The sequence below is a fragment of the Lactuca serriola genome, chromosome 2 (assembly GCF_051521515.1).
Source record: "Lactuca serriola cultivar US96UC23 chromosome 2, Lser_US96UC23_V15, whole genome shotgun sequence".
In the NCBI taxonomy this organism is placed as follows: domain Eukaryota; kingdom Viridiplantae; phylum Streptophyta; class Magnoliopsida; order Asterales; family Asteraceae; genus Lactuca; species Lactuca serriola.
In genome coordinates this window covers 161,135,497-161,163,180 of record NC_136409.1, presented here as the reverse complement: position 1 = coordinate 161,163,180, position 27,684 = coordinate 161,135,497, and the positions used below count along the sequence as shown (strand labels likewise).

Genomic DNA, 27,684 nt, shown 5'->3' with positions numbered 1-27,684 from the left:
TGTTACTTATGGTCATGTACCATTTATTATGTGTGTCAAAATATTATGAATCGGCTTTAAAAAGAAGCAAATAGTGTGTGTATGTGGCATTTAGTTACGATTACAACTATTATATGTGTCTATATGTAAATATAGTTATAAAAAACAATAATGTCTTATCGATATAATTAGGGGTCGTTCATTGAATATGTTACTATAATTATGTAATGTTCATTCTGGTTGTACTATTGTATTTGGAAGACTCTTAAATTTGACCATATCTATCTTTGATATCATTCGGCAGAATAAAAAATGAACAAAATGTTCAATCATGGCATTTTACAAAAGTACATTGCTTTTTTTTGCAATTAAAGGGTTGTATAAATTAATGAAAAAGATTGAATGACAGTTTTGTAAAGTTAGAAACAATTTCTGAAAAAACCAAAAAAAAAAAAAACAAAAACAAAAACAAATAACAATATAAGAAAGGACCAAATTGCCCTTTTGTCATCTATTTTTTTAATTGCACCAGATCATACATCATTAAAAAATGAAAAGAATACAACTTTCTTTAACAGAAAAGTATGATAAATAAATGAAAATAATACAACTTTGTCTAACATTGCATAACGAAAGTAAATTGCTATTATATGTAGTTTATATTATAACATGTCATCCACCATTATAGTAAAAAACTGAAAAAATTAACTTTGTGTTATAACAATATTACACCAGAAAAATTTGATGGTATAATAAGGTAAAAAGATATTAAGGAAAGTATATCGTCATTTTTTTTGTCATTTTCTTATTCTCCACGTAACGCTAGAATCAAGGTTTGGCCTTTACCTTCTACAAAAAAAAATAAAGATCATTATATGCTAAAAGAAGGAAAAATATAATCGCTACAAATGTAATTCATGACATTAAGAAACACATACCATGACATTCAGTACGAAAATAATCATTTTATCACATATTTTGCCCTGCAAACCACCACCATAAAATATATAACACAATTCCTCTAGCTTTTTAAGTGTTGCAACATATGTTGGATTAGTGTCTAAGTCCATAACTATAATTGGTATATACTTGACCCGACCCGGCATGGTCCATTTGGGTTGCATGGCATCGGAACATTTGGGTAGACCTTTTAATGAGAAGAAGATATTTATGACATATTAATATATTATAAGTTCTAATATATTAATATGTGTGACATCCCCATTTTCACGGCTAGAAAAGACCGATTTTTGTTTATGCTTTATAAAAATCAGAGTATCTCTTTTAATAAAAACGTCATGGAATTTGTTCCCAGAAAAACATGGTAATTTCATTATCAAAGCATTTCCGAAGAAATGTATTTTATTTATTTAAAAACATTTGGGATGTCATCGTCAATACAGAAACATAAGCATAAACAGAACTTACATTCATTTACACTAGTGATCTATATCTCCTTAATCTCTCAGTGTAATGTAACTTCACATCGTCACCTATGATACAAGTAAACTGAGTGGGTCAGGTTGGGAAACCTGGTGAGTACATAGGGTTTTCAACCCAAAATAATATAATTATTATGTTTAATCATTTAACAATTAACCCAATTATCCATCCCCGTTATCTTCTTTATTCCTAAGTACCTTCCCTAAGGATTTATCCTAAGGGTCGTTTCCTACATCATATTTACCTCCCATCTCCTTACATCGCATTTCCTTATATGTTTGTTCCTAAGGACTCTCCCTAAGGATCATCGCCTACATTGCATATACAGTATTGATTCAGGGATTACTCTCTTAATACGTGCCCAACAAGGGTTAGGACATCATCTCATGAATACGTAGTTACAACAGCGCCTGAACTCATAATTCATAGTAAGGGGTTAGAGTATCATCGCATGAATACGTAGTTACAACATCGCCTAAACTCGTAATTCATCACCTACAAGTTATGGGCCTGCTGGTGCTTCCACGGGGTTGTCTAGAATTGTCACACCCCCAAACCAAGGATGGCGGAAACGTACGATGGTGGAGGACTTCATGTATAGTATCACAACAACGAGTATAATAGTGCTCAAAGTAATACGACCATCATAAATATAATTGAAAAAGTTACATCATAGTAAGTTTACATGTTTCAAAATCAATTACATTATGATGACAAAATGAATTGTTTGACGATTTATCGTCCCATCCTCAAAATGTTGTTGGTTTTCCCGTTTCACTGATTTCCTGAGAATACAAGTAGTTTTGAAAAAGTGTCAACAATTAAGTTGGAGAGTTCATAAGATTTTTGTTTGAGAATGAAACTGTTTTCTTTGTAAAAACGACAAAGTATGTTTCCAGACAATCCAATATTTTCTTTATCAAATGCGAAATGAATGTTTCTATGTCATGCGATAATGAACCCTAGAAAGATCCGTAGATTCCTTCTATAATCAGACAGTGTATATAAGTTATATAAGATTTAAATTAAATAAACCGTCGAATATAATGGGTCTACCCTAGATCCACAACCAAACAAGGAACAAGAAGAAAGGTTGGCCCACCAATTCTAAGTCGATTATGAATAGATTCTTATATAACTCTAACATATACACTTCACAATTATAGCCGAAGCCTGACAATTCTAGATGAATGTATTTTTAACAGAAATATGTTTCCAAAGAAAATCCAATATTTTCCTTATAAGTGTTAGGTAGTCCTAAATCTAGGACCGAAAGTAAACAAGTATTTTCCATACTTAAAGATATAAAAGTGATTTTAAATCGGCATAAAACCCTTTTTGATATAAAAGTGTACAAGTATTTTTCCATACTTAAAGTAATTCCTATGAGTTAAATCGACATAACTCGCTAATATAAAAGTAGAACCCGTAAATCTTATGATTTGTTAATACCACATGTGAGCTATTATAACCATGCTAGACTCAGATGGCCTCGTAATACGACGTTCTTCAGGCGTCGCACGTTAAATGACACTTGTCACCTCTGACCTGCCGGTCTAGCTGTTGCAAACAGCTCAGGTGCGGGCTTGTCAGAACCAATATAGATCTATACATAACCATCATGCTCTCCCTACAAGAGACTCTGGTTATAATTTATAGGACTTTTGACTTTGTTACCATGAAGGTAACACGAAGGGAATGACTTACAAATTTATTCATTAACAGATTTACGTGAACTAAACTGAAAACCTTTGGTAAATAAGTTTGAAATGTAAATGATACATAAACTATACCTATTATAGTTTATCCAAAACGTTTGTGATGTAAAAGAACTCTTTTATGAAAAATACATTAGTGCTATAAATCCATAAACTATGATTATTATAGCTTGTTATATGTGTTCTAAATGAATGAAGAAACTTATCATGAATGACTAAATTTCAGTTTATGATGATAAACTAACAAGAAAACACATTCAATATTTAGTACTTATTATTATACACTTTGCTTAACATAATACAAAGTGTTATGAAAGTTATAAGCTGTTAACTAGTTTTTAACCTTTCTTCACTGTTTTATAAAAATCAAAGAAAAATCATACGGAGTCGAAAACTAAATCCGTAAATTCTGAAAATTCATAAAATGTGTCTAGTTTATCCATAATTTTTATTATGATTTTTTGAAGTCTTAAACTTATGTTAAAATGTCCATATTCACAGACTGGTCCGGATTTGTTCTTGAAATGATAGACTGTTTTGTAAAAATCACCATATATCGTAGAAAAATCGTATGGGGATGTGCAAGTAGTCATTTTAAAGGTATAAACCTAAACTATTTGCATCTAATACAGTTTTGAAAACTAAAATGTTTAAGTTGACCAAAACAGTCCGTGAATGGAGTTAAACTTTCTTGATGAAAGCTGTTGGAAAAGTTTAATTGTGTTCTTGGTGTTTTAACTTGTATTCCCCCTCCCCCCCCCCCCCCCCCCCCCTCTTAAAATATAAGAAAACATGAAAAAATAGGGGTATGAACTCACCTTATATGATTCCAGTGGATGAATGGTGAAAGAAAGAAGTGTTCTACTCAAGAACACTTAGAAGATGCCTTGAAGATTCGAAGATCTAACATGAATGTGATGATGTTTGTGTAAGATATCTATGATTTGTTTCGCAGTTTAATGAATCTTCCACTTATTTGATGGGCTGGTTAAGAGATTATTTATGGTTAAACCAGGTTGAGTCGAAGGAAGTGAAATAATCATATGGAGAATGATAATACTTACCAAAAGTAGAAGAAAAGCTTGGAGAATAACCTTGAATCTTGAAATTGAGAGAGAAGATTTGAGAGAAAATTGTTTGATTTTTTTGGTGGAAATGAGAGAAAATGAGTGAAGTGAGGAGAGAGGGTGAGTTTTCCCAGCTCTTAGAACGTGAGAATGGATGGAAATGATGATAAAGTACATTGACATGACCTAGGTATGGTGGAAGGAGTGTGGCTGGTCATGGAGTCGGTGTGGTGGTTGCTTGTGTCATAAACTAAAGAAAAGTCAACACTCCACCTCTTGTACTTCACCCACTCTTCTTGGATAAGATTTATCCCCAAAAAGGCAAAAACGTGATTAATTAATAAATATGGGCCTTATATGTTAAAATAAAGTTTTTGGTGAAAATCCCGCGTTAAAATAATTAAAAATGGGCCTAAAATGAAGTCGTAGTCGAAAACCGGGAAAAATTGGGCTTCCTGCGAGACCTCTCGGTCCTGACCGAGGTTCGGTCCCTTCTGGTCATGGACCGAAGGCGAAATGGAGTGAAGGTGTGACAGGAGGTTCGGTCTGAAGGCTAGAGCTTAGTTCTTCATGCGAGGTTCGGGCCCGAAGGCTTCGGGTTCGGTCCTGAGGCTTCGGGTTCAGGCCTGGGGTTTCGCTTCTCAGCAGTTCGGTCCTTAAGGGGACTTTCGGCTCTAAGAGGGTTCGGCCCTATAGAGTGGGTTTCGGGTCCTTAAGTCTATTTTACCCGTTTTTACCCCGTTTTAAGCGGTTTTTGACCTGGTTAAGGGTCGGGATGGCCCGAAAGACTGTAAAAAGTCAAAGGAACTTTTGAGAGAGATTTGGGAGAGATTTCACATACTTGGAGAGATTTCTCATACTTAGAGAGATTTGGGAGAGATTTCTCATACTTAGAGAGATTTGGGAGAGATTTCACATACTTAGAGAGATTTGGGAGAGATTTCACATACTTAGAGAGATTTATCATACCTAGAGAGATTTGGGAGAGATTTTACATGCTTGGAGAGATTTGGGAGAGATTTCACATAGTTAGAGAGATTTGGGAGAGATTTTTTATAGAGAGATAGAGTGAAAGAGATTGGGAGAGGCTTCTTTTGTGACCTTTTTGAGAGTCCGGCTTCGCAACGCAAGGTTCGTAAACCCTGTTAAGCCATGTTTAAGGGTCCTACACACTCCCGATAGGTATGCAACATTGTTTTATCGGTTTGGTTCATTACTCACCACAGTTTTAGGTTAAGGAAATTTAGATACATGAACTTTTCCATTGATGATTTCTCATTAGAATAACGAGTTGTACAGTAATTACATAACGTAAACCCTAGTATACAAGGGTTAGTTGAGTTGATCGGTTTGACTTGTTGACTTTATTTGACTTTTACTTGACCAGAATTTGACGGTTGTCACAAGAATAGTCTGTGGTCGCCATCTATACTCCGATAGATGACTACATCGCCACATTGTCGGTTAAGGTTATGGTATCTCCTTTCATCCTACATCACCTATTAACCTAATTATCATCACCTTTCTATCATCACCTATCTCTCATCATTTTATTTCATCACACACTAATTATTTCATCTACCCATGTTTCATCCACAACATATTTGTAGATATGAAATAAATATATCGTTTAAATCATTTAAAACATGTATAAAATCGTTCATCCAGCATAGACAACAAGTATTCAAATAATATGCACACATAGCATGTAATTTATATAAAATACTTCATATCTATGTGTAAGATGAAAGTAACTATGCACTCACTTGAAAAGGTGGTGATTCCGAACTCAGACAGCGCTTCGCTTCTTAAAACTAATTTCCTTCGATGAAACCTAGTATTATTACCACTAGAGTTTAGTCTATTATTCGCCGACACTAATTAATAGTCTAGCTATTATTACTATTATATAAGCGTTAAACAATACTTATATAACCCATAATAATAGCCCAAGTGCTTATTATAAGTTCATAATAACGTTACTATAATTAAATAAAAGTTATATTAAAAATAGCGTAGGCGTAGCTCACTTACAGCGGGTTTTATAGAAAATCGGGCTTTGCTTGGAGCATCGTTCCCGATCCTAAAAGCTCTTCTTCTCGGAGCCGTCGAGCACTCCGGGGCTTCCGCCTCGTCCTAGGGAGGTTCCCTAGGCTTTTCGGGGGGTTTCGGGGCTAGAGTGAGGTTCTAGAGAGAGACTAAAGTGAAGAAAGAATGGGAAAGGTGTGAAGAAAATGAGAGTGAGAGAGGTTCTATTTATAGGGTGAAAAACGGCTGAACTTGGTGCCACATGTCACCATCTAGTGGCAAGACTTGGGGAGAAAGCAATGGCCAAGATTGTGCCACATCACCCATTTTCTCACAACACACTTTCGACTTATAAAATCTGTAACTTTCACATGCAATCTCCGTTTTTGACGTTATTTATATCCACGCGTAGGTAAAAATAATATCTATAACTTTCATTTTGACTCCGTCGGCTAATTCTCGACCGATCTTAAATTTAACAGTACGAGGAGATTATATTGTTAAATGTCCGTGTAAAATTTGTAACTTCTACATGCGGACTTTGTTTTTGCCTGTGTATTTACCGTTGAGTTCCTATTAATGAGATCTTCAATTCTCATTTAGATTGCGCAGGCCAAAAACCGCTCGATCTGAAATTCGAGTTTCGGGTTGTGCACTGCTAAGCCAAATCTTAGAAAATTCATAACTTCCTCATACGAAGTCAGATTTAGGCGTTCTTTTTTTTTTGTATGTTTTCGGTTTAACATATACTAAAACGTTTTTCTAGAATTCTAAGGCTAAAAAGTCCTCCATGATAAATTCACTATTTACGTGTCCCGGTGTCGTGCCGGTTTTGCCGTAAAACTTCGACGGGCCATAACTTCTTCGTTATAACTCGGATTTCAATGTTCTTTATATGTACGGTAACCTTGAGACATATTCTAAAACTTGGTAAAGATTATTTATTCTAAATAATCTTTTGTCGAAAAGTCGTTTTCGACCCCTATTATCTCTAAATTGACTAGCTCGGATCTACGGGCGTTACAATATGAAATCATATTATTTAATTAGTATTGATCAATAATTAATTTGGAATTAATTTAGTGATCAAAAATAAACTAGTTAAATATATGGGGATTGATTGTGTAAATCATTAATTGTTATATATGTGGGCTTATGATCCATGATTCCTTATGTTGGGTTTAACCCATGTGGTGGCCCATGGATACTCCATGGAGGTTAAAACCCATGGAGCATAAGGAATGGGTGAAGTCATAGGTTACATGGTGTAACCCTAATGTGCACACTATATAAAGACCCCATTGGTTGGTGAAATTGGCACTAGTGGACAACATAGAGGGCAAGCCGATTTCATAGAGTGATAAGACTCATATCTTCTCTCATGGTTATTTCAAATGTTCATGGTGTTGTGTGAACCATTTAAGGTGTCATATTTGGGTCACTAGGCTCTTGAGCTCCATGGAATCAAGCACCAGCAAAGAGGTATGTAATTCTAACTTGTTATATTACTATGTATCAATGTTTTGGTATGCTAGTTAGGATAATACCTTGTATATTTATATTTGCATGTATAATAGAGAAAACATAGATCCAAGGTATTTAGGGTTGTATGTGTACCATAGGATGTTGTATTATACCAAAAACCCAACAACATAACCATCAGCCAAATCCATCACATGGATGTAATCCCGGATCTGCAAAGATAAATAAAAAATTATAAGAAAAATCAATTGAATGGAAGTAGTATGCCGCTATAACAAGAATAGATAGATACATACAACACTGCCATCTTTTGTAGGGTAATCATGACCATAAACATTCAACTCTTGTAATCTTCTAACAACTACTTAGTTTTTGTGTGTAAGGCATCAGATTATTTAGGATCCCAATGGGATCTTCACCAAGTTTCCCACTCTCGTGAGCTCCAATAGGATTGAAGTATCTCAGCAGAATTATTCTCCACTCCCCATCTACACTATGAATATCTCGAGTTATCTCTTTAAGGAACCACTAGTCAACACACAAACAGACATATAAATAATCAAATTTCAAACATTATCGATTATATAAACTCTTCATTGGCTAATAGTTTTAATATTGCAGTTTTTTTTAACAATATTAAGCAAAATTTATGACAGCTGAGGGGTCATCTGGAGGAGGGGAAAAAGATGAGACAAGTCTAATACCGTGTGAACAAGAATCTCTATGAATCTGTGATGTTAACCATTTAAAATTTTCAATCAATAAAAACGAATTTGATCAGAACTATCAATCAATGAAAACGAATTTCATTAAAATTGTGGAACCATGAATTTGTGAAGCTGTAGATTTGTGAAATTGTGAATTTACACAACTAAACGATGGCAATATACCATCAGATATGCATAACTAAGCTCTAAACATACCTTCAGAGAGGGAGAAACGAGATGAGCAAGCGCCAAGAGGACCTGGAAGCGGAGGTGCTTCAGGCGGAGGCGACGAGGTGTAGTCGAAGGGCTTGATATTGCTGGACCTGTTCTACGTCTCAGAATCTCAGACTCAATTAGCAAGTGGAAACAATAGAGAAGGAAATCCAAAGAACAACGAGAGTCGTGAGATCGTTTTGCGTCTTTGGGATTAGGGCAAGTGGAAACGATTGCTTGAAATTGGAGATGGACTCTCAATTGGTATCGAGGACGGTGATGTTTGAGATGTGCGACAGTGTGGCGACAACCCACAAGGGATGTTAACGTAAGGGGTTTCGTGGGGGTAGACGTCATTCTCCAATGAAGATTAGGGGAGTTTATCACTGGTGAGGTAACACGATTAGGATAAGGAGAGTGCAAAGTTTGATAAAGAAAGAAGAGTGAAATGAAAAATAAGTGTGGGAATTTTAATTTTTTGGTGAAAATTTGTATCAACGAAATATATACTTAAAAAAATTAGATTAATAATAGAATTTAAAAAATATATTAATTAATATTGATTATATAAAATAGAAAAGATATATATGATTTTCCTATGGTTTGTTTGAACTCCAATGTAGAGAAAAACTATCAAAATTCTTACTTGTTTACTTATGTTGCTTTAGTCTACTGTGTGGTAGGGTGTTGAAAAATGTAAACTAAAAACCCCAATCCATAAGTCATAAGCCTTAATCTCTAAGTTATAAGTCGTGAACCTTATGTCCTAAGCACTAAGCATCAAGGCTATCCAGAATGGGTGCCAAAAAGACGCGTCAAAACTAAGGTGGACAACCAAGTCATGTGTGAACACTTCCCCGGTGTCCAGTGGCTTGGTTGTAGGAGTGGTTATGGAGAAGGATGAAGACGACGCATGTGATTGGTTAAGCTTTTTTGACCATTTTCTTCACATGTGATATGCTAAGGTTTATGTTTTATTTTTTTATTTAATTTAATATCAAAATAAATAAATTGGAGTGGCGACCATTTCAAAAGCCTAGTGGTTTGGTAGTGAGCTTGTAGTGGAGTTTATGTGGCGTTGAGATGGCATCACTTTTCTAATGGGTTGGTGGTGACTACTCTCGTTAGCCTAAGCATTAAGCTCTAAGCCCTAACCTTTAGATTTAATTCTTATGGTTGATGATTAATTACTTAAGTCTCAAGTCTTATGGATGAGGGCTTAGGTCTTAGGGCGTAAGGCATGTGGCTTAGGGCTTAGGGCTTAGGGTATAAAGCATAGGGCTTAAGGCTTAATGCATATGAATTAGGCCAATTATGGCTTATGGATCATAACTTATGATTGAGGGCTTATGACTTATGTTTAGGGCATAAAGCATAGGGCCTTAGGCCTAGTGCATATGAATTAGGCTAATTATGGGTTATGGATCATGACTTATGACTTATGACTTATGACTTATGACTTATGACTGAGAGCTTATGACTTATGCTTAAAAATTAGGGCTAATGGCTTAAAATTGGGGCTTATAGCTTTAGGTTTACATATGCTTTCTGCATCATGGCTTATGAGTTATGAGTTATGATTTATATATTAGTGATTATGGATTTAGGCTTAAGGCTTATCATTCAGGCTTGAGGCTTGTGGCTTGTGATACATGTCTAGGGTATAGGCTTATGGCTTAGTAGTTATGGTTTAGGGCTTTAGCTCACATCTACATACCACACATCCTACCCAACACCACCCCTACAACCCAATCGATACACATACACACACACACCCATACCTACATCCCCACATTACCCTTAGTGATTGATTAATCAGATGAAAGTCATTAACCGATTACAAATAAAGACAATTGGTCAGGCTAGTTGGTTCTAGTGAATATCAGTTAAAGCCTGTCATGTTAATATATTGATATTTTTATTTGAATATATAGATTATTAATATTAAATTTTATATGGAGTGGTGTTGGTGTGGGTTTGTAGGTGAAGGTGGGTTGTATGAGGTAGGTATTGGGTATAGGTGTAGGTGGGCGTGCTTTGGCAAATATGGGAAGATTGTGTATGGGTGTGGGGGGGGGGGGGGGTATACATGTATGTAAATTTGGGTTTGGGTAGGGTGGGTGGATATATGGATTTGTAATAGAGTAGGGTGTATGTGTGGGTTTGTAGGTATGGATAGGTGGCTTGTGACTTATGGCTTATGGCTTAAGGGTCATGACTTAGGCTTATGCTTAGGTCTTAGGTGTATGGCTTGTGAGTAAGGGCGAAGGGCTTAAGGCTTAAGGCTTATGCCATATGACTTGGGGCTTCAGGCCTATTTTGTATGAAATATCTTATGATATATGTTTGACGGCTTATAGCTTAGGAGTTAAGGCTTGTGGCTTATAGTTTATAGATTGGGGCTTAAAGTTTATAACATATGGCTTATGGATTATGACTTATATCATAAGCCATAATCCATACACCTCAAGCCATAATCCAAAAGATACAATTCTTAAGCAATAAACTATAAACCATAAATCTTAAGTCATAAGCCATAATTCTTAAACCACATACCATAATCCTTATGGGTTATGGTTTAAGGCTTACAAAATAGCGATTATAGCTTATGGCTAAACTCATATTGCTTAAAGCTTAAGGTGTAGAGCTTATGAATTATATTTAGCTTAGTCCTTAGTCCTTATGGCTTATGGCTTATGACTTAAGGCTTAGGGATTAAGGCTTATGGAGTAGGGATTATGGCTTATGCTTAGGATTTAGGGCTTATGTCTCGGGGATTATAAATTAGGGCTTATGACTTATGGATATGGCTTGGCTTCAACCAGACTCGTTTACACTTGCACACATACATATGGATAAAAAAAACTTATAACAAAATAATTATATATTAGATTTTAATTTCATGATAGAAATAAAAACATAGATATTATTTTTTTAAATAATAAAAACAATAGATAATATTATCAATGAAAAAAATTATTTGTAATTTTATGAAAAAAAAATTAAAACTGGTCCGGAAACCCTGGTTAAGAAAGTTATCTTTCTAAAAAATAGAAAAATCAAAAAAGAAAAAATCATTTATTTGCAATTTTTATAGAAATATTAAAATTTCATTTTTGGTTTTTTCCCTCGTTCTTCCATTCCAAAAGTTTCAGATTCCCTCTACCTGAAAATTTTTAGATTTAGTAATTCCCTCCTCTCTAAACCTAATGTATCTATTATCTTCAATGTTGAAACCCTTAGGCCATGAGGGATATCGGAAATTCCAATCGCGTTCTCCATTGCACCATCGATCCAAACGTCTGCTATCGACAATCGAAGATGTCAATCCTGAATATTGAAAATCAACTCACATCCCGCTTAGGTTTCCAAATTCCGATTACCCCCAACATAATCTAAACCACTAGGGTTCGTTCTTTAGTTTTTCTCTCATGTGATCATCGTTGCCTATCCGTCCCTCCACCCTGGCTCCTCCACATCGCGCCTTAGCCTATATCATCGATCGTGTTTCCCCTAACCCCTGTTCATCCTCTATTGACTGCTTGAAAATAGTATGAACAACTTCTCTTCATAATCAAGGTACTGACGATTTTGTGGAGAAAACAATATAGAACCGTCGATCTGGATAAGGTGCCAAGTCAGATCACGAATCCAGTTGAGATGGAATTAAGAATTCCAGGATCGTTTCCATTAGGCTCCTTCCGTCTCCTATCATAACATTTTTCGGAGAGTTTCTCACGAAATAGCCCCATATCCCCATTGGTGTTTTCTCGGTTTTTTTTGGGTCTTCATCTCAACGGTACAAGAGCTTAGAAGCCTATAATCGAGTGTAAAGGTAAGCCCTAAACATGTTTCATTTGAGATTGCTGATTAGGCGATACTCTTGTTGATAAGTTAGGAGTTGATCTTCCATTCATGTTCAAGGTGATTGCTATTTCATCCTCCATGTTTAAATATGATATTTTTGATAAGTATTTCCACAAATTTGTTCTCAATTGTAATTAAGAAGGGGATATAAAAATGTTGAGGAATTTCATTTTTTTTTCAGGTTTGATTACATGCAATCACTACATTCGATTGGTATTGATTCATATGAGCTTGCTAAAGATCTAAATCATGCATAAGGGAAGTGTCAATACTATAGATGTAGAGATATATCTCTTCTAATTATGATTTATATCTTCCTATTATGTTTTAAATCCCTAAATCTCTTCTTATAACGCTTTAATTTGGTCTGATTATCAAGAAGTGGAATGTTGAATGTTGTTTCTTTCATTAAGCAAGTCAAGGTCAGTACTCATTACTTTATATTACTTCATTACTATGCAAAAAGACATAAATGCCCTTTTGGTAATAGATTAGAATATGAGTTGCAGTTGTCATCTACTGGTGGAAGGCTTATCATTGCTAGTACCTTATATTTTCTGTCCTTCAAACTCTTGATTTCTGTCCTATATCATTAATTTTGATGGTTCTTTTTGCAGTTTCTACATTTGGAATTAGATGCGTTTCTTTGAGACCACCACTCCTCACCGGCCTCTTCGTAAGTAGTTTTCTTCTTCTATACATGTTTTTCTATTAGAAGTAAAGCTATGACATTATTTCTTGAATATATATGGTTTTTGCGCATCAATTTTGCTTTCAATCAAAATTCTAAATTGGCATACATGTTTTTAGATTTTATCTAAAAAATGTTGCTCTCATGTTTTTCACTAAACTTATCAATTTAGGGCTGTTTGGATTTGCTTTTAAAGTTATTACTGGTAATTCTAAGCAATCAACTTAGGGTAATAACCAAAATTTGATTGTGATTCTTAATTTTTTGAGCATTGAGGATTAAAATAATGATGTCCTGTGATCATATAATTATTAAAGCTTTGTTGATTATGATTATCTGTGATAGTTGGAAAAATAATATAACGTTTGTTCAAGTGTTTGGAGTTTTTAGGGTTTGTCTAAACTTGGTATTTTGCTTCTGATTACAAGAAGAAATGACATAGGAAAAAGTCACGTATATGCTCTAAAACTTTTTGTATTTGTTCTCACTTGTGAATCTTGTTAATTCTCGTGTTTGATTACTATTTTTTATTACAAGGCTTATATGATCACCAAGAACACGTGTTTCATATGTTGTAAGTGCAGGTGCAGGAATGACTATGACAAGAAGATTGATTAGAAACTGGAACGATTATGATGCATCTAGCAATAAGAAGATCAAATCTGATGATGTAGTTTGTTGATTATTTATGAGCAAAATAATTTTAGTTGGAGGTGCAAGTAAGAATTTGAAGCCATCTTTAAGAAACATCTTTATTTTCACTGAGCAAATTTAAATCTGAGATTATGTTTACCATTGCCATCCATATCTTTATAAAGCTTATTTTAATGTTCATAATGGTTTATAATATCTATGATTATATACTTTATCAGTGTAATACTTCTCTTCATATGATTATAATCCAAGTTTTGGTTTATGATGTTTTTGCTATATTTACCATATTTTAATACTTGCAATTAGTATAATTTTTTATTTTTGGGTATTTTAATTACGAATTTATTGTGTGGATTTGGATTTCAATTATTAATAATATCGAAATATAAAGTTTTTGTGACAAATTAAATAATAACAACGTAAAAAAAATGATGTGACAAATAAATATCACATTTCCTTAAATTCAATAACTATGTGACTAAAAATTCATGTATGGTCATGCTTAGATAATATTTTTTTGTCAGAAAATAAAATAACCACTTGTAAATATGCAAATAATATGACCATATGGAAGATAGTAGTCATGTTTATCTATATTATGTGTCTTGACAGAACACTAATGGCCACAATTTAAATTACTTTCTATGATTGTAGTACAAACAATAGTCACATTCAACAACGTTTTCGTGTCTAAATGATAAAATAGGTTATACTAATAACCAATTTTTATGGTAATAATTGGCATATTGGTCACACTTTCAACAACTTTGTGTCTATAAATCACTTACAATTATTTTGTAATTGATTCTCTATGTCGAAATAATATAAAATAGTCATAGTTACAATGTTTTATATGTCTGAATGATAACATCGGTCATGAAAAATAATACAAATATGGCCGTAAACTAATATTAAATTCGTAATTTTAACAAAATGTGTGTCTTTATAATACTTATGATCATGTTTCACTTAATTGTGTCTCTATATGATATGCAATAGTCACCAAAATTGCTTCTTTTTGTGACTAATTATTAGCAAATCGCCACATATGAAATTAAGTATATGTGACCATTTAGCGAATATGGTCATGTTCACCATAATTACATGTCTGCAAAAGATACCTAATAGTCTTAATAAACTTTAAATTGTGTGACTATTTATTAGTAAAACGTCACACTGAAACAACATGCATGTCGCAAGTTAGTGATATATAGTCACTACAGTTACAAAATGAATGTGTCTACCGAAAGTTTAACGCCACAATATTGGATAAAATGATTGATTTTAGCAACAAAATTCTCTTCCTAACAGCCACACATTTATAATACGGCCACACTTTTTCATATCATACGGACACTACATTTTAAAGTGACCATAAGACCCATACGATGGCGTCACCTTCCGTTACGCTTTCAGTGAAAAAATAAAATGTCACTATACGCATATGGTCACACTTTTTTGGTGTGACCGTAAGTCATTTTTCTTGTAGTGAATGAGAAGCTCTACAACTCTATCAACTCAATCTTTCCTTAAAAAAATTCCAACTTAAATCCAAAAATCATAAAAGGCCCGAACTATCACTTTACGGTTATACCCTTGGACTCCAAAACACAACCCGAACTCCTGGATCACCTAATATGCATTATCTACACCCAAAGGGGTGTAAATATCTCCCTCCCCAAGGACCATAGCCTTATGATAATTGATCTTCGAGTCACGACTCCGAATTAGGAAACGGTTTGAATAGGGTGTTACAACTCTCCCCCACTTGAATTAGATTTCTTCCTCGAAATCACTCCTTACCACCCTCCTTCCAACCAAACTCTCCGAACAATACCTCTTGATTCCCCGAATCGCTCGAAAGGTTGACTCATACTCTTAGCGACCCTCCAAAGCTACCATCGAACCCAACCTTATTAGAATTCATACTCCTAATGGTGAACAAATCATTGATCCTTTAATTGTAGAACCAGCACCTCATTGTTATAATTCCGAAACTCCAAAACTATGCCTAACCTTTACACAGGTAGAACAATCCCTAAACACAATCACTAGGACCTCTTACTGCAATCTGAACTGAAGATCATCCTTTTGATCCTGAACTATCCAACTAGTATTTTGGCAGACAGATTCCATAACCATAACTTGCTAATGAAAAGATCTTCGATATAAACAAAGACGACTCCTAATGCGACTCTTGTCTATTTTCCAACCCTGTACATAACTCATGTCCCGGAATCCAAGGATTTACACTTCCATTTATTCGAAATATTATGATTTCTCAACGACCTTCCACTAAACTGAGATGTAAAATCCCCAATCCATCGTTGAGACTGACAGTCTCACCTACTCGGTACAATTGAATGGGCCACACCCACATGTCTCACCCAATCGAGTGATATACAGGCCTAACCTCGCCTCGGACCCAATGACCCTCCTCCCTTAACAAGGAGAAATATTCCGATGATACTGTCGGCCTCGCATTAGGCATACGTTGATCCCCTTTCAGCCTGACGACCACTCCTACAATGCCCTACCTCAATCTGGTGAATGCTATGACTACATCGCAGACTTACAACACTTCCATGACATCCTATCACCATTTTTTTGTTATGGCTGCCCTATAGTCTTACAACACGTCCATACTGCCATAGACTCAACCCATGGTCTTGCTCTCCATCTACCATACCAACCCTTGATCAATCATGAGTCAACCCACATTGTCTATATCCTAATCAGATGTTTGGCTCATGCATCAAACCCCAAAGCCTTCATAAGACAAGAATAGGCAAAGAGGCCCTAACACAACCCTCAACATGGATCCATCCATGTGTCTGCTATACATTACAATGAATGCGCCAACCAGATGCTAGAAATTTTCTGAACTCCCAACCTCACGTAACCTCAATCCAGACTGCCACTTTAGTCATCTTCCCTCCTAAACAGGATGTGAAACTCTCCCTAGTTCCACACCTAGTATTATCCCCGTAAATTTAATCGGTGCTCCCCCACTTAAATTTAACTACACGATGCCATCCTTATTAAAAACAACGAATAATAGGGTCCCATGCCGAAACTGACTGACCAACCCAACATCCCACTTACCGAGGGATCTATGCATTCTAACCGCCTTCCATCGACACAATTTTGAAATTTATTTGACACTTCCAATGTTGGAACAAGCCCACACGGCCACCATCATCATCCTCTTACTACCGCTCCTGCCCTAGTAACGGTAGCGATCGGACCCAAAAGTACTTCCATAAACGATCGTCATCCCCACTGAAAGACACAACACTTCTGAACTCTTACTTCTTTGACGAACTAATCACGAAAATCCGTTTACCGATCTTCTAAGTGATACCCCTGAATTGCTTCCACCAACGACCCAAAACAACAACCGGACAAACTAAATCCAACTCAACAAAATGTGTCCAAATCATAACTCTTGGCATGCAAAAATGACATATAACAATGCTTGATAATATACCCATGCAATAATAGAGAACTAAACCAATGAAAATGCTTACACATACCGACACATGATTCCAAAGCACATACATATACAGATAATAAGGCATGAAGAAAACAAAAGATAACGTACCCGCGATAGGATCTAATAAAACTCTGGCGTCCCCCGACTGACACTCGAATGCTTGGGTCCTCATTATTGGGGATCCTACCTACCCTCTCGACCGTCAATGATCCTCAAAATAACTGGAGAAGGTGCACTCACTACTCCACCCCTCAACATCGGACAATCGGACTTCTTGTGGCCCACCTGGTTGTAGTGAAAACACATCGGAACCGACCCATGGGGGAAATCCCTACTGAAATGACCCATCTGACCACAACTGAAACATCCCTGATCTGTCTCCCGACATCCTCCCTCATGGTTCCTCCCACACTTGGCACAGCAGCCCCGACCCTAATGGCCTCCCAATCATGAATCCTGAGTCTTGGGCCTTTTCGCATGGCCCACTGCGATCTGAGTCTGCTCTAGCTTCCTCTTCCCGAGGTGCTCCAAATCGATATCCCGCTCGCGGGCTCTTGCAATCATATTATTCAGGGTCTCGCACCCTGACAAACACACAAACTCCCTTATGTCATCCCTTAACATATCATGATACCCTACCTTCTTTATCACCGTGTCCGCTACATACTGTAGGACCAACAAAGACCTTTCCCGAAACTTGGCAGTGATCCCTGCCACGGTCTAAGTCGTCTGGCGAAGGTCCTAAAACTCCCTCGCCAAATGCTACACCTCAATAGCTGGTGAAACTCGGCCCTAAACCAGGTCACAAACTCATCTTAAGACATCGTCTCTAGGGTCTCGCCTCTCAAAGCGATGTCTACCTCCTCCTACCAATCTCGAGCTCTGTCTTTCAGAAGTTAAGAAGCAAACCTGACCTTCGACCCCTCAGGGTAGAAACTCGCCCATACGTTCATCCAAAATCTCAAAGCGATGTTCTTTTTCTTTGGTTTATGTACTAGCTAGACTAGAAGCATGCATATTTCTGCACATTCTGTTCAAATAGTCACATCTACCAAAAAGCTCTTGCCCTAGCATTGTTTGAAAATGTGCCCCCCTCTAAACCGAAGGCCCTTAATAGGTAAGTATTTAAAGAGTGTGTGGACAAAAGTGTGTCAAAAATTTTGGTTGACAATTTTGTTGGTTGATTGTGTCATTTGGTTTTTTTGATCAAGTCTAGTGTAATTTATCTTATTTGTTAACATGCTATTATTCTGTATATATGGAAAATTTGTTGACACTTTTATAATTCGTGTACATTTTAGCTAATTTTGATAAGAATTCATCAATGTAATAGAAGTGAATTGTCATGATCTTACCTTAAGTTTCATTTTTCATATCTTCTATACGATTTAGAAGTTATATTTTTTCCAAAGTACAACGTTGTAAAGCACATGCATTCCACTTGTTTAAGGTATTTTATTATATGATGGCTCCACGCCGTAGTAATCGTGTTCGTGGATATAAAAAGACACATGAGTCATGCAATGATGATCAAAGATTTCAATCAAACACTTCTCAAGTTCAACCTTCTTCTCATTCATCTAAAGGAGTTAAAGATCAAACATTTCTCAATCTTCTTCTCATTCATCTCAAGGAGATGAAGAGTCAAATGTCATGGAACAAGAGTCTACTAACCCATCATCCAAAAGGAAGAAAATCGACATCAATAGTGATGGAGAGTATGCATATATTTAAACTATAATTACTTTTAAATTGTGGTAATAAACTAATAATATGATTTGGTTTATTGTTTCTTTTCTCAAGATTTACAGATCACAATTCAGTCATACGAAAGATGACATATATATTAAAGACTATGTTCGTGGCCCATGGACCACATGGAAAGAGGTTGACTCAACTAGGTGTGAAGCATTATGGCAATACTTTAAGGTTTATACTTACTTATCTTTCTATTTTAATAATTCATATCTTTTTCTACAATGTTAAAGCTAATGATATAAATGATCTACATGTAGGGATTATACCAATGGCCACCAAGTTCTGAATCACTAGTTTACACAGCATGGGAGAATAGCTACAAGAAACGTTTTTCTGGCATAATGCAAAGTGCACGTGAAGATTCACTTCAACAAGCCTTGGATGCAAATGTCAAAGCCTCACTACAAGGAGATTTATCGTTGTTAAAACATTTTAATCCAAAATGAATAAAGAAGAAAGATTGGGTATATATGATTGACAAAGTGTGGAACACATCACAATGAAAACGTAGTTCTGAATCTGGAAAACAAAACAAAAATAAAATGGAAGATGGATCAGTTTCCAAACATTGTGGTGGTTCCATTTCAATTCCTCAACATAAAGCCAGACTCGTAAGATATTATCTATAAAATGTTTTAAAATTATTTTTCTATATATGATTAGATGTTATACGTCTAATTACTTCTAAATTTTTTAGCAAGCAAATTTGAAAAGGCCTCCTACTGGGCTTGAACTTTATGCAAGGTCACACACTAACAAGTTAACTCAAGAGTACATTACACCAAAAGATGAGAAAACTACGATAGTTTTTTTGATTTTTTGGAAAAGTGGTCAAGTAAAAAGTAAGTTGTAATTCTTTTTGCTATGAAATGATAGTAGTTTATAGGGTTTCACTATAATAAGATGGGTATCAAAAAGCTATGGTGGATAAGTATGGAGATGATCCTAATTGTCATCCCCTGTAGGATACTGAATTATGGTGTGATGTTAGTGGAGGCATAAAAAAAGGAAGAATATATGGATGGGGTTCTGTATCTAATACCCATAGATTGTTGGTGGGGTCTTTAGCAGCCCAAAGTACAGGAACATCTCCAGAGAACATGGAGGTTTGTTTTGTTTATTGTAGCATCCTGCTTTAATTTCCTTAAATGAACAAAAAAATACAGTGAGAACTTTATTTACTTTGCTTTGAAACAGAAACTATATTATACATGTAATTGATAAAAGTTTATTTGCTCAAATATGTTATTAGAAAATTTTGACAGATCTGATGAAATGTGGACCAGATTTAGGTTTTGAATCTGATTATTCTTGATTTTAGTAAATTTGGTTATGATTCAGAAAGTATCAGTAAAGGTCAAATTTATACAAAATTCCAGGACAATTTCTATTATTTACACTATAAATAGTGGAATGTCACTTTTTAGGCTTGGGGAGGACGATTGACAATGATGAGTTGTGTGGTAATTCCAGAAAGAGCAACCTCAAAAAAATTTTGGTGTTGTTTCTAACTCAAATAAGAATGAGTTAAAAGATTGTCAAGTTCTTCAATTTCACAAAATTTATCAGGTGAATCTACTTTCCAATTTACATGATGCAATTTTCCAAACTTCTTTTTGAAGCATAATGATCCATTGTAGTTGAATATTTTAATCCTAAAATAATAATAAAGTTATTGGCTATGTACTTTCATTTTTTTTGTTATTTAGCCATTGTACTTTGGAGAATCTATTGGGTTATAACATTGCACTTTAACTTCTTTGTTCTTTATATCAATCCACTTTCATTTTCTGGAAGTTGAAAGTAAGAACTAAAACAGAATTTATTAAAGAAATAAAAATACAATAATAGCATTGCATTTAGTCATTATAGCATCCTACTTTCATTTCTTTATATTACAATATTGTTAGAGTTTTTCTTAATAAGGCATTGCACTTAGAAAAAATCTACCAATTATATTAATGTTGTAACTGCAGGTTATATATGAACGTATGCGTGAGGAAATGCGTGAGGAAATGGAGGCACAGCGTCAAGAACTTGATGCAAAAGCTGCAGAAATTGAGGCCAGACGTCAAGAAATGCGTGAGGAAATGGATGCAAGAGTTCAGGAAATAGAGGCCACACGTCAAGATATAACTGCCAAACAAAGACACATTGATGCCATATATGAAGAAATGGAGAAGATGATCACAACATTGCAAAATAGGAAGGGAGGAAATTTAAAATATTAAACTTTTGTCAATGTTGTTCTTTTTTACTTTTAAAATTGAATGTGAATGTGCAACGTTGATGATTTTGATATTTGAATGGTAATGTTTCATTATCTATTAATTAATTTTATGCATTTGGAATTTATAAAATGTGGGAATATATAAGTTTGCAACGGATACCGATGGAAACACATATATCAAAGTTCCAGCGTAACTCTGACTGAAATGTCCATTGCTAATTGCCTTGTTCGATTTGGTCGTCCTTTTGACCTTACCCCATAGGAACTTGTTACATGATCCCTACAACAATGTGGGTTAGGATTAAGGACTTTGATAAACACAAACGTAATAATAAAGACACATAATAATAAAGAACACAAGAATTTAACGAGGTTCATTTAATCGAAGTAATCTAGCTACATTCATAAATGAACTAGAGAAATTTTAATGATAATCTTAATACAAGTTTTCTGCATTATGATTATAATCTTACTGACATATCAAATCTTATTTGGATTGGGGCCTATAGCCTTATGACATCACCAACATGAGCTGGCGCATGATAACAAACTTGGTCCCCAAGTTACTAGGTCAAACCGAAGTTCAAAGTTTAGGACTACTTCTGATCATTGAAGTCCAAAGCATGATGTAAATCGATGCGAAGCTCATGTGATGAGCTTTGCTCTCTGTGGATAAGCTTAGGTGTTTGTGTTTGGCTTCAATCCAAGTCTTCATAGTTATCCTCTTAACTTCATCAAAAGCTTTACCTTTTTTATGCTAACCTCTTTTGTTGTATATATCTTTTCTCTTGAAGCTTCACCCACTCAACAACTTTACCAAGCAGTTTCACCTTTACAACCGAAGCTTTGTAGTAGCAGATTCACCTGAATCCTTGGATTCTACAATACGAACTGCTCCAATATAATTTTATTCACGGGCGTTGCCCTCAACCCCCTAAAAGGGCCAACTCCCCTTGACCTCCACCCACTCTTTTAAGAGAAGGACCCATGTTTGGTCTCTGTGCCAACAATGAGGTCAAATGGAGAATCATATTCCACAACTCAATAATCTTTCACTTGAAGGTTGATCAACCAATCTGCTTCCACCCAAGTTGTGTAACACCCATCTCATTCCTAATGGTCACTTCCTTAGTAAACATGTTTGTTGGGTTCTTCGTACCATGATCTTCTTTGGATTTAGAGTATAATCACTATTCAATTCTATGATAAAGTGGTACCCAATCTTGATGTATTTTGTTCGATCTTACGTGAAACACTACATTATTCACCAAGTGTACTACACTTGTTTATCATAATGTACGACACAATCTTCTTGTTCCATGCCTAAATTTGAGGTGAAGTTTTTCAAGCAAATGAGCTCCTCTCTAGCTTATGATATAGTTATATACTCTACTACGGTGGTTAAAAGAGCAACTCTCTTTTGTAATTTGGATATCCAACTGATGGTTATTACCCTTATTGCAAAGACATAACATGTTGTGCTCTTTCCAGAATCCACACAACTTAATAAGACAACCTCAATGAAACCTTCTAGGACAACCTTCCGCCTTTCGAAACATAAGGCTACGTCTGAAGTTCCTTTCAAGTATAATAGAAACCACTTGACTCCTTCTCAATGCTCCTTCCCCATATTTGACATAAATCTACTAACAAATCTCATTGTGTGATCAATGTCTAGTCTAGTTCATACCATCATATACATTAAAATACTAATTGTTGAGGCGTAGTTAACCTTAGCTAATTTTGTTTTCTTTTCCCGTCTTCAGGTATTACTTTTTGGAGAGTTTCAAATAACCCCTATGAGGTGTAATTTTCATCTTAACAACTGCCATGCTAAACTTCTTTAATAATTTTTTTTAATGTAATTATGTTGGGAAAGTTTTAGAGTACCTATAGCCTTATCCCAGATGATGCTCATGCCAAGTATCTTCTTAGCAGCTCCTAAGTCTTTCATCTCAAATTCTCTGGACAACCATTTCTTCAACTTGTCGATCTACTACGTGTTAGGTCCAACCACCAACATGTCATCAACATATAGTAAGAGGATGATGTAATAAAATTTGAATTTCTTCATGTCGCAACAATGATCATTCTCACATCTCATGTACAAATTCCTCTTCATGAAATCATCAAACATCCAAGTACCATTGTCTTAATGTTTGCTTCAAGCAATACATGTTTTTATTCAACTTCCACAACAACTTTTCTTTTTCAGAAATCTAAAAACCTTATAATTGTTCCATATAGTTATCTTCATCAAGGACACCATCGAAGAAATATGGCGTCATGTCCAGCTAATCCAGATGTAAATCTTATGTAGCGGCAGTTCCAATAACCATTCAAATTGTATTCATCTTCATAAATGGTTAGAAAATTTCACTGTACGTAATCAATTCCTACCTTTTTAGGACCCTTTTACTTGTACATCTTGCTCCCATCAATCTCATCATTGGCCCTGAACATGCATTTGTTCTACATGCATTTGTTCTAAAGTGCCTTCTTCCTAGTTGGTAACTTGACCAAGGATCAAGTCTTGTTCTTGTCAAGTGAGCTCAACTCAACGTTTATTTCTTTGTTCCACTATATGGAGTCTTTCATCCATAAGGCTTCCTGATAAGTTTATAGTTCTCCATTTTTAGATAGTAATAAGAAATTTTTTGAGGGAGAATATATATGAGTGGATATCTCCTTTCTCAAGGTGATCTTCAAGGAGTCCCCGAGGATGCATTTTTAGTGGCTTTGCTCCCACTCACACCAACTACTCCAAGCATATATGATCTTCTTAGAACCTTCGCATACTTTGAGGTACTAGAAGGCTTTACAATGTCTTTTTCTAAAATCCCATCTAACATCACTTGATCTCTATCTTTATATTTCTTGCTTCTACCGAAGGCAACAATGAGAGATTATCTTTATAAAGTGCATTCTCATTTAATGTCACATCGCAAATTCTTTTAGGAATCAACAAAACAAGTTGAGCAACTTCAAACAATTGATAAACGATTGAGTAAAATACACAAAATAAACTTCTAAAAACTAGTACTTGAAAACCTGTAAAACGGAACATAGTATTTAACGTGGTTCGGTCGATGTGACCTACGTATACGGGTGAACAAGAGCAATGGGATTTTATTAAACTTCCAAGAAAAATTACAACCACTCATAAAAGGTTGCACCTTACTTGAGCGCAATCTCTTTTGCTGACAAACTAGTTTAAAAGACATGTCATCAACCTCACAATGATTACTCTCTTGAAATATGTCCACTCATACATGTACGTATCTAGCACAAATGTTGATGGAGATGGGAGTGACTATTTATAGACAAGCATAATGATATAATTCTGGTGGTCCATGCACATATATAGCTAGGCCCTAAATGGACCAAGCCAATCATGGGACGCTATATATGAAATTGCTTCTAGAATCTTCAACCTTGAAGGATGTGCATAGCCACCTATCATGCACCTTGGCATATTTAACAACTCCCCCAAAAGGACATACCAGTGTATTTAGGATCAATGAGTGCATTTTCTAGGACTTAGAGCTCATTTAGAAGCAAGCAACATATTTACAAGGCTAGGGCCACATTTACCTTGAGTTGGAGCGCATGCAGGAAGCTTCATCATATTATCTAGTAGGATAAGCACATTCAACAACAACTGTAGTGCATTTAAGAAGGCTACAACACATTCTCATTAGGAGTAGTACAAGCTCCAAGTGTGGAGTGCATGCTCCAAGTGCTCGATCACTTTGCGAAGTGCTAGCTCACATTGCTAAGTGCCTAGTCAGCAACAGCCAGAGTGCATTCAGGAGGGCTACTTCCTAGTTCCACATATATGGTTTTATGTTGATGATGGTTTAGGTTTGATTCATAATAGTATGGGTGAGCATTTAGACCTGTGGACCGAACCGGATCATTTTTTTGGACCCCCGGGCCGATTCTCGATTCTAGGATTTGAGCAAAACCGGTCCGATTTTTTTTACTGGTCTGGTCTGGCCTGTTTCGAGTAAAAACCAGTTTTAGACCGGTTTATTTAAAAAAAATTATATTATGTGAAATTTTTTAAACAAACATATCTCATTCGTTTTAAGTCGAACTGGCATGCGGTTTTTTTTTTCCAACATGTAATTTAAAGTTTGTAGATGATTTTAGACTATGCTTTTCTTGTTTTTGGTGTTATATTCGCTGGGTTACAATCCTTCAAAGATGAGATATCAAAGCTTAAATATTTCAGTTTTTTTAAAATAAATTTAGGCTTTTGTATTTTGTGAACTTCATTAAACAAGCATATCTCATTCGTTTTTAAGTTGGATTGACATGCAGTTTTTTCCAACGTCTAATTTAGAGTTTGTGGATGATTTTAGACTATAATTATGTTGTTTTTAGTGTTATATTCAGTGAGTTACAATCCTTCAAAGATGAAATATCAAAGCTGAAATATTTCAGCTTTTCAGCAAGAAGTTTAAACTTTTGTATTATGTGAAATTCTTTAAACAAGCATATATCATTCTTTTAAGTCAGATTGACATGCGGTTTTTTTTCCAGCATGTGATTTACAGTTTGTAGATGATTTTAGACTATAATTTTGTTATTTTTTGTGTTATATTCAATGAGTTACAATCTTTCAAAGATGAGATGTCAAAGCTGAAATATTTCTGATTTTCAGCATGAAATTAAACTTTTGTATTCTATGAAATTTTTTAAACAAGAATATCTCATTCGTTTTAAGTCATATTGGCATGCGTTTTTTTTTCAACGTGTAATCTAGATTGTGTAGATGATTTTAGACTATAATTTTGTTGTTTTTGGTATTATATTCAATGAGTTACAATCCTTAAAAGATGAAATATCAAAGTTTTTCAGCAAGAAATTTAAACTTATATAGTTTGTGAAATTCTTTAAATAAGCATATCTCATTCATTTTATGTCGTATTGACATGCTGTTTTTTCCAACGTGTAATTTAGAGTTTGTATATGATTTCAGACTATAATTTTTTTTTGTTTGTAGTGTTATATTCAATGAGTTAAAATCTCTCAAACAAATATTATAAAGTATAAATAATCAAAGTTTGACCGATACAAATGACACAAGAAACGGAAACGTATTCATTTTTACGAGTTGTACCGTATCAAACCCAAAAAAGTATTCATTTTAACAAGTTGTAATATATCAAACCCATAACATATTTGTTTTAACGAGTTGTATCAAACACAAAAACGCATTTTAACAAGTTGTACTGTATGAATGTAAAGTTGTACCGGTCCAAACAGGTCCAAGAACCGGAAAGCCCAGACCTGGACTCGAACAAGGACCTAGACCCAGTAAGTCTCATCCGGTCCGGTCCGGTCCACAGTCCATGATACTCTTCGAAACCGGTCCGGTTAAAATGCTCACCTCTATCTATTAGAGTTTAGATTCCTCCTTTTATGATATTTGGGTTTTTAAATTTTCCTCCTCAACAATGGTGCTTTTGGAGATTTATTCGACGAATTGCAAAGAAGATATGATGAATACAAGTTTTCCGACTTGACTACAAGGGAGTGGGACAGTGAAAAGACACGAGGTAGGGAAAGATATAAGGGAATATAGTGGGGCTATTTATATTTTAAAAATTATTAATAAACGGAAAACAAGAAAAACATCAAACAATGTAAAATAGTCATTTTAAATTGATTAGAAACCAAAAACATAATAAAATAATATCATAAAGATTGTCCTAGTTAAATATTATTTTCTTCATCCCATATTAACAGTCTATGTTTTTTTTGCTTGTCCCAAAATAATAACTCATTTTTAAAAAATAAATATATTTTTTAACAAAATACACTTTATTATTAGTTAAACTATCATGAAATTAAATATAACTACCATGAAATTAAATGCAACAAAATGGTATGAAATTAAATGCAACAAAATGGTATAACTATTATTTCATTTAATAAAATTAGTTGTAATTAATTTTTTTTTAATCTGTATATTTTTTGTTTGTAGATAATATTTTTGTATTAGAGACAAACTTGCCCATTACCCCTAAAACACTAGGACTAAATAGTAAAAAAAATTAAATTCTATGCTAATAGGGGTTACTGATAGCCTTATGTGTAGGAGTGTGGGTCACATGTCCGGAGTTGAATTTCTTGCTGTTACTATATATTTCAGAATTCAGGTTGTCTAGATTGCGCGTGAAGGGGCTGAAAAGAAGGTAACAGGGCGCAAAGATAAAGAGAAATGAATTTCTAAAATTTTTATTAAACCATCTTAAGACATCCCAAAAATGGAAAATATAGTTATAGTGTAATCAGTAATATTGGAACGCGAAGCTGACAAAATACAACCCAAGAAAAGAC

The 27,684-nt window shown here is 34.9% G+C and overlaps 2 long non-coding RNA genes across 5 annotated transcripts; one reads left to right on the top strand and one right to left on the bottom strand.

Moving 5' to 3' along the window:
- Positions 1 to 615: 615 nt before the first annotated feature.
- On the bottom strand, positions 616 to 9,060 carry LOC145087191 (uncharacterized). Of its 2 annotated transcripts, XR_013700743.1 has the most exons (6): positions 8,641 to 9,060; positions 8,014 to 8,245; positions 7,853 to 7,929; positions 1,408 to 1,472; positions 918 to 962; positions 616 to 828 (listed from the first exon to the last, which is right to left on the bottom strand). It is a non-coding gene; the product is annotated as an uncharacterized LOC145087191 (long non-coding RNA). The 2 variants fall into 2 exon arrangements; XR_013700744.1 differs by lacking the exons at positions 616 to 828; positions 918 to 962; positions 1,408 to 1,472 and adding an exon at positions 2,044 to 2,207 and having other exon boundaries at positions 8,641 to 9,058.
- Positions 9,061 to 11,773: 2,713 nt separating this feature from the next.
- LOC145087190 (uncharacterized) lies at positions 11,774 to 14,114 on the top strand. 3 transcript variants are annotated; one of them, XR_013700741.1, is made up of 3 exons: positions 11,780 to 12,561; positions 12,686 to 13,180; positions 13,780 to 14,114. It is a non-coding gene; the product is annotated as an uncharacterized LOC145087190 (long non-coding RNA). The 3 variants fall into 3 exon arrangements; XR_013700740.1 differs by having other exon boundaries at positions 11,774 to 13,180; XR_013700742.1 differs by having other exon boundaries at positions 11,774 to 13,180; positions 13,775 to 14,114.
- The last annotated feature ends 13,570 nt before the right edge of the window (positions 14,115 to 27,684 follow it).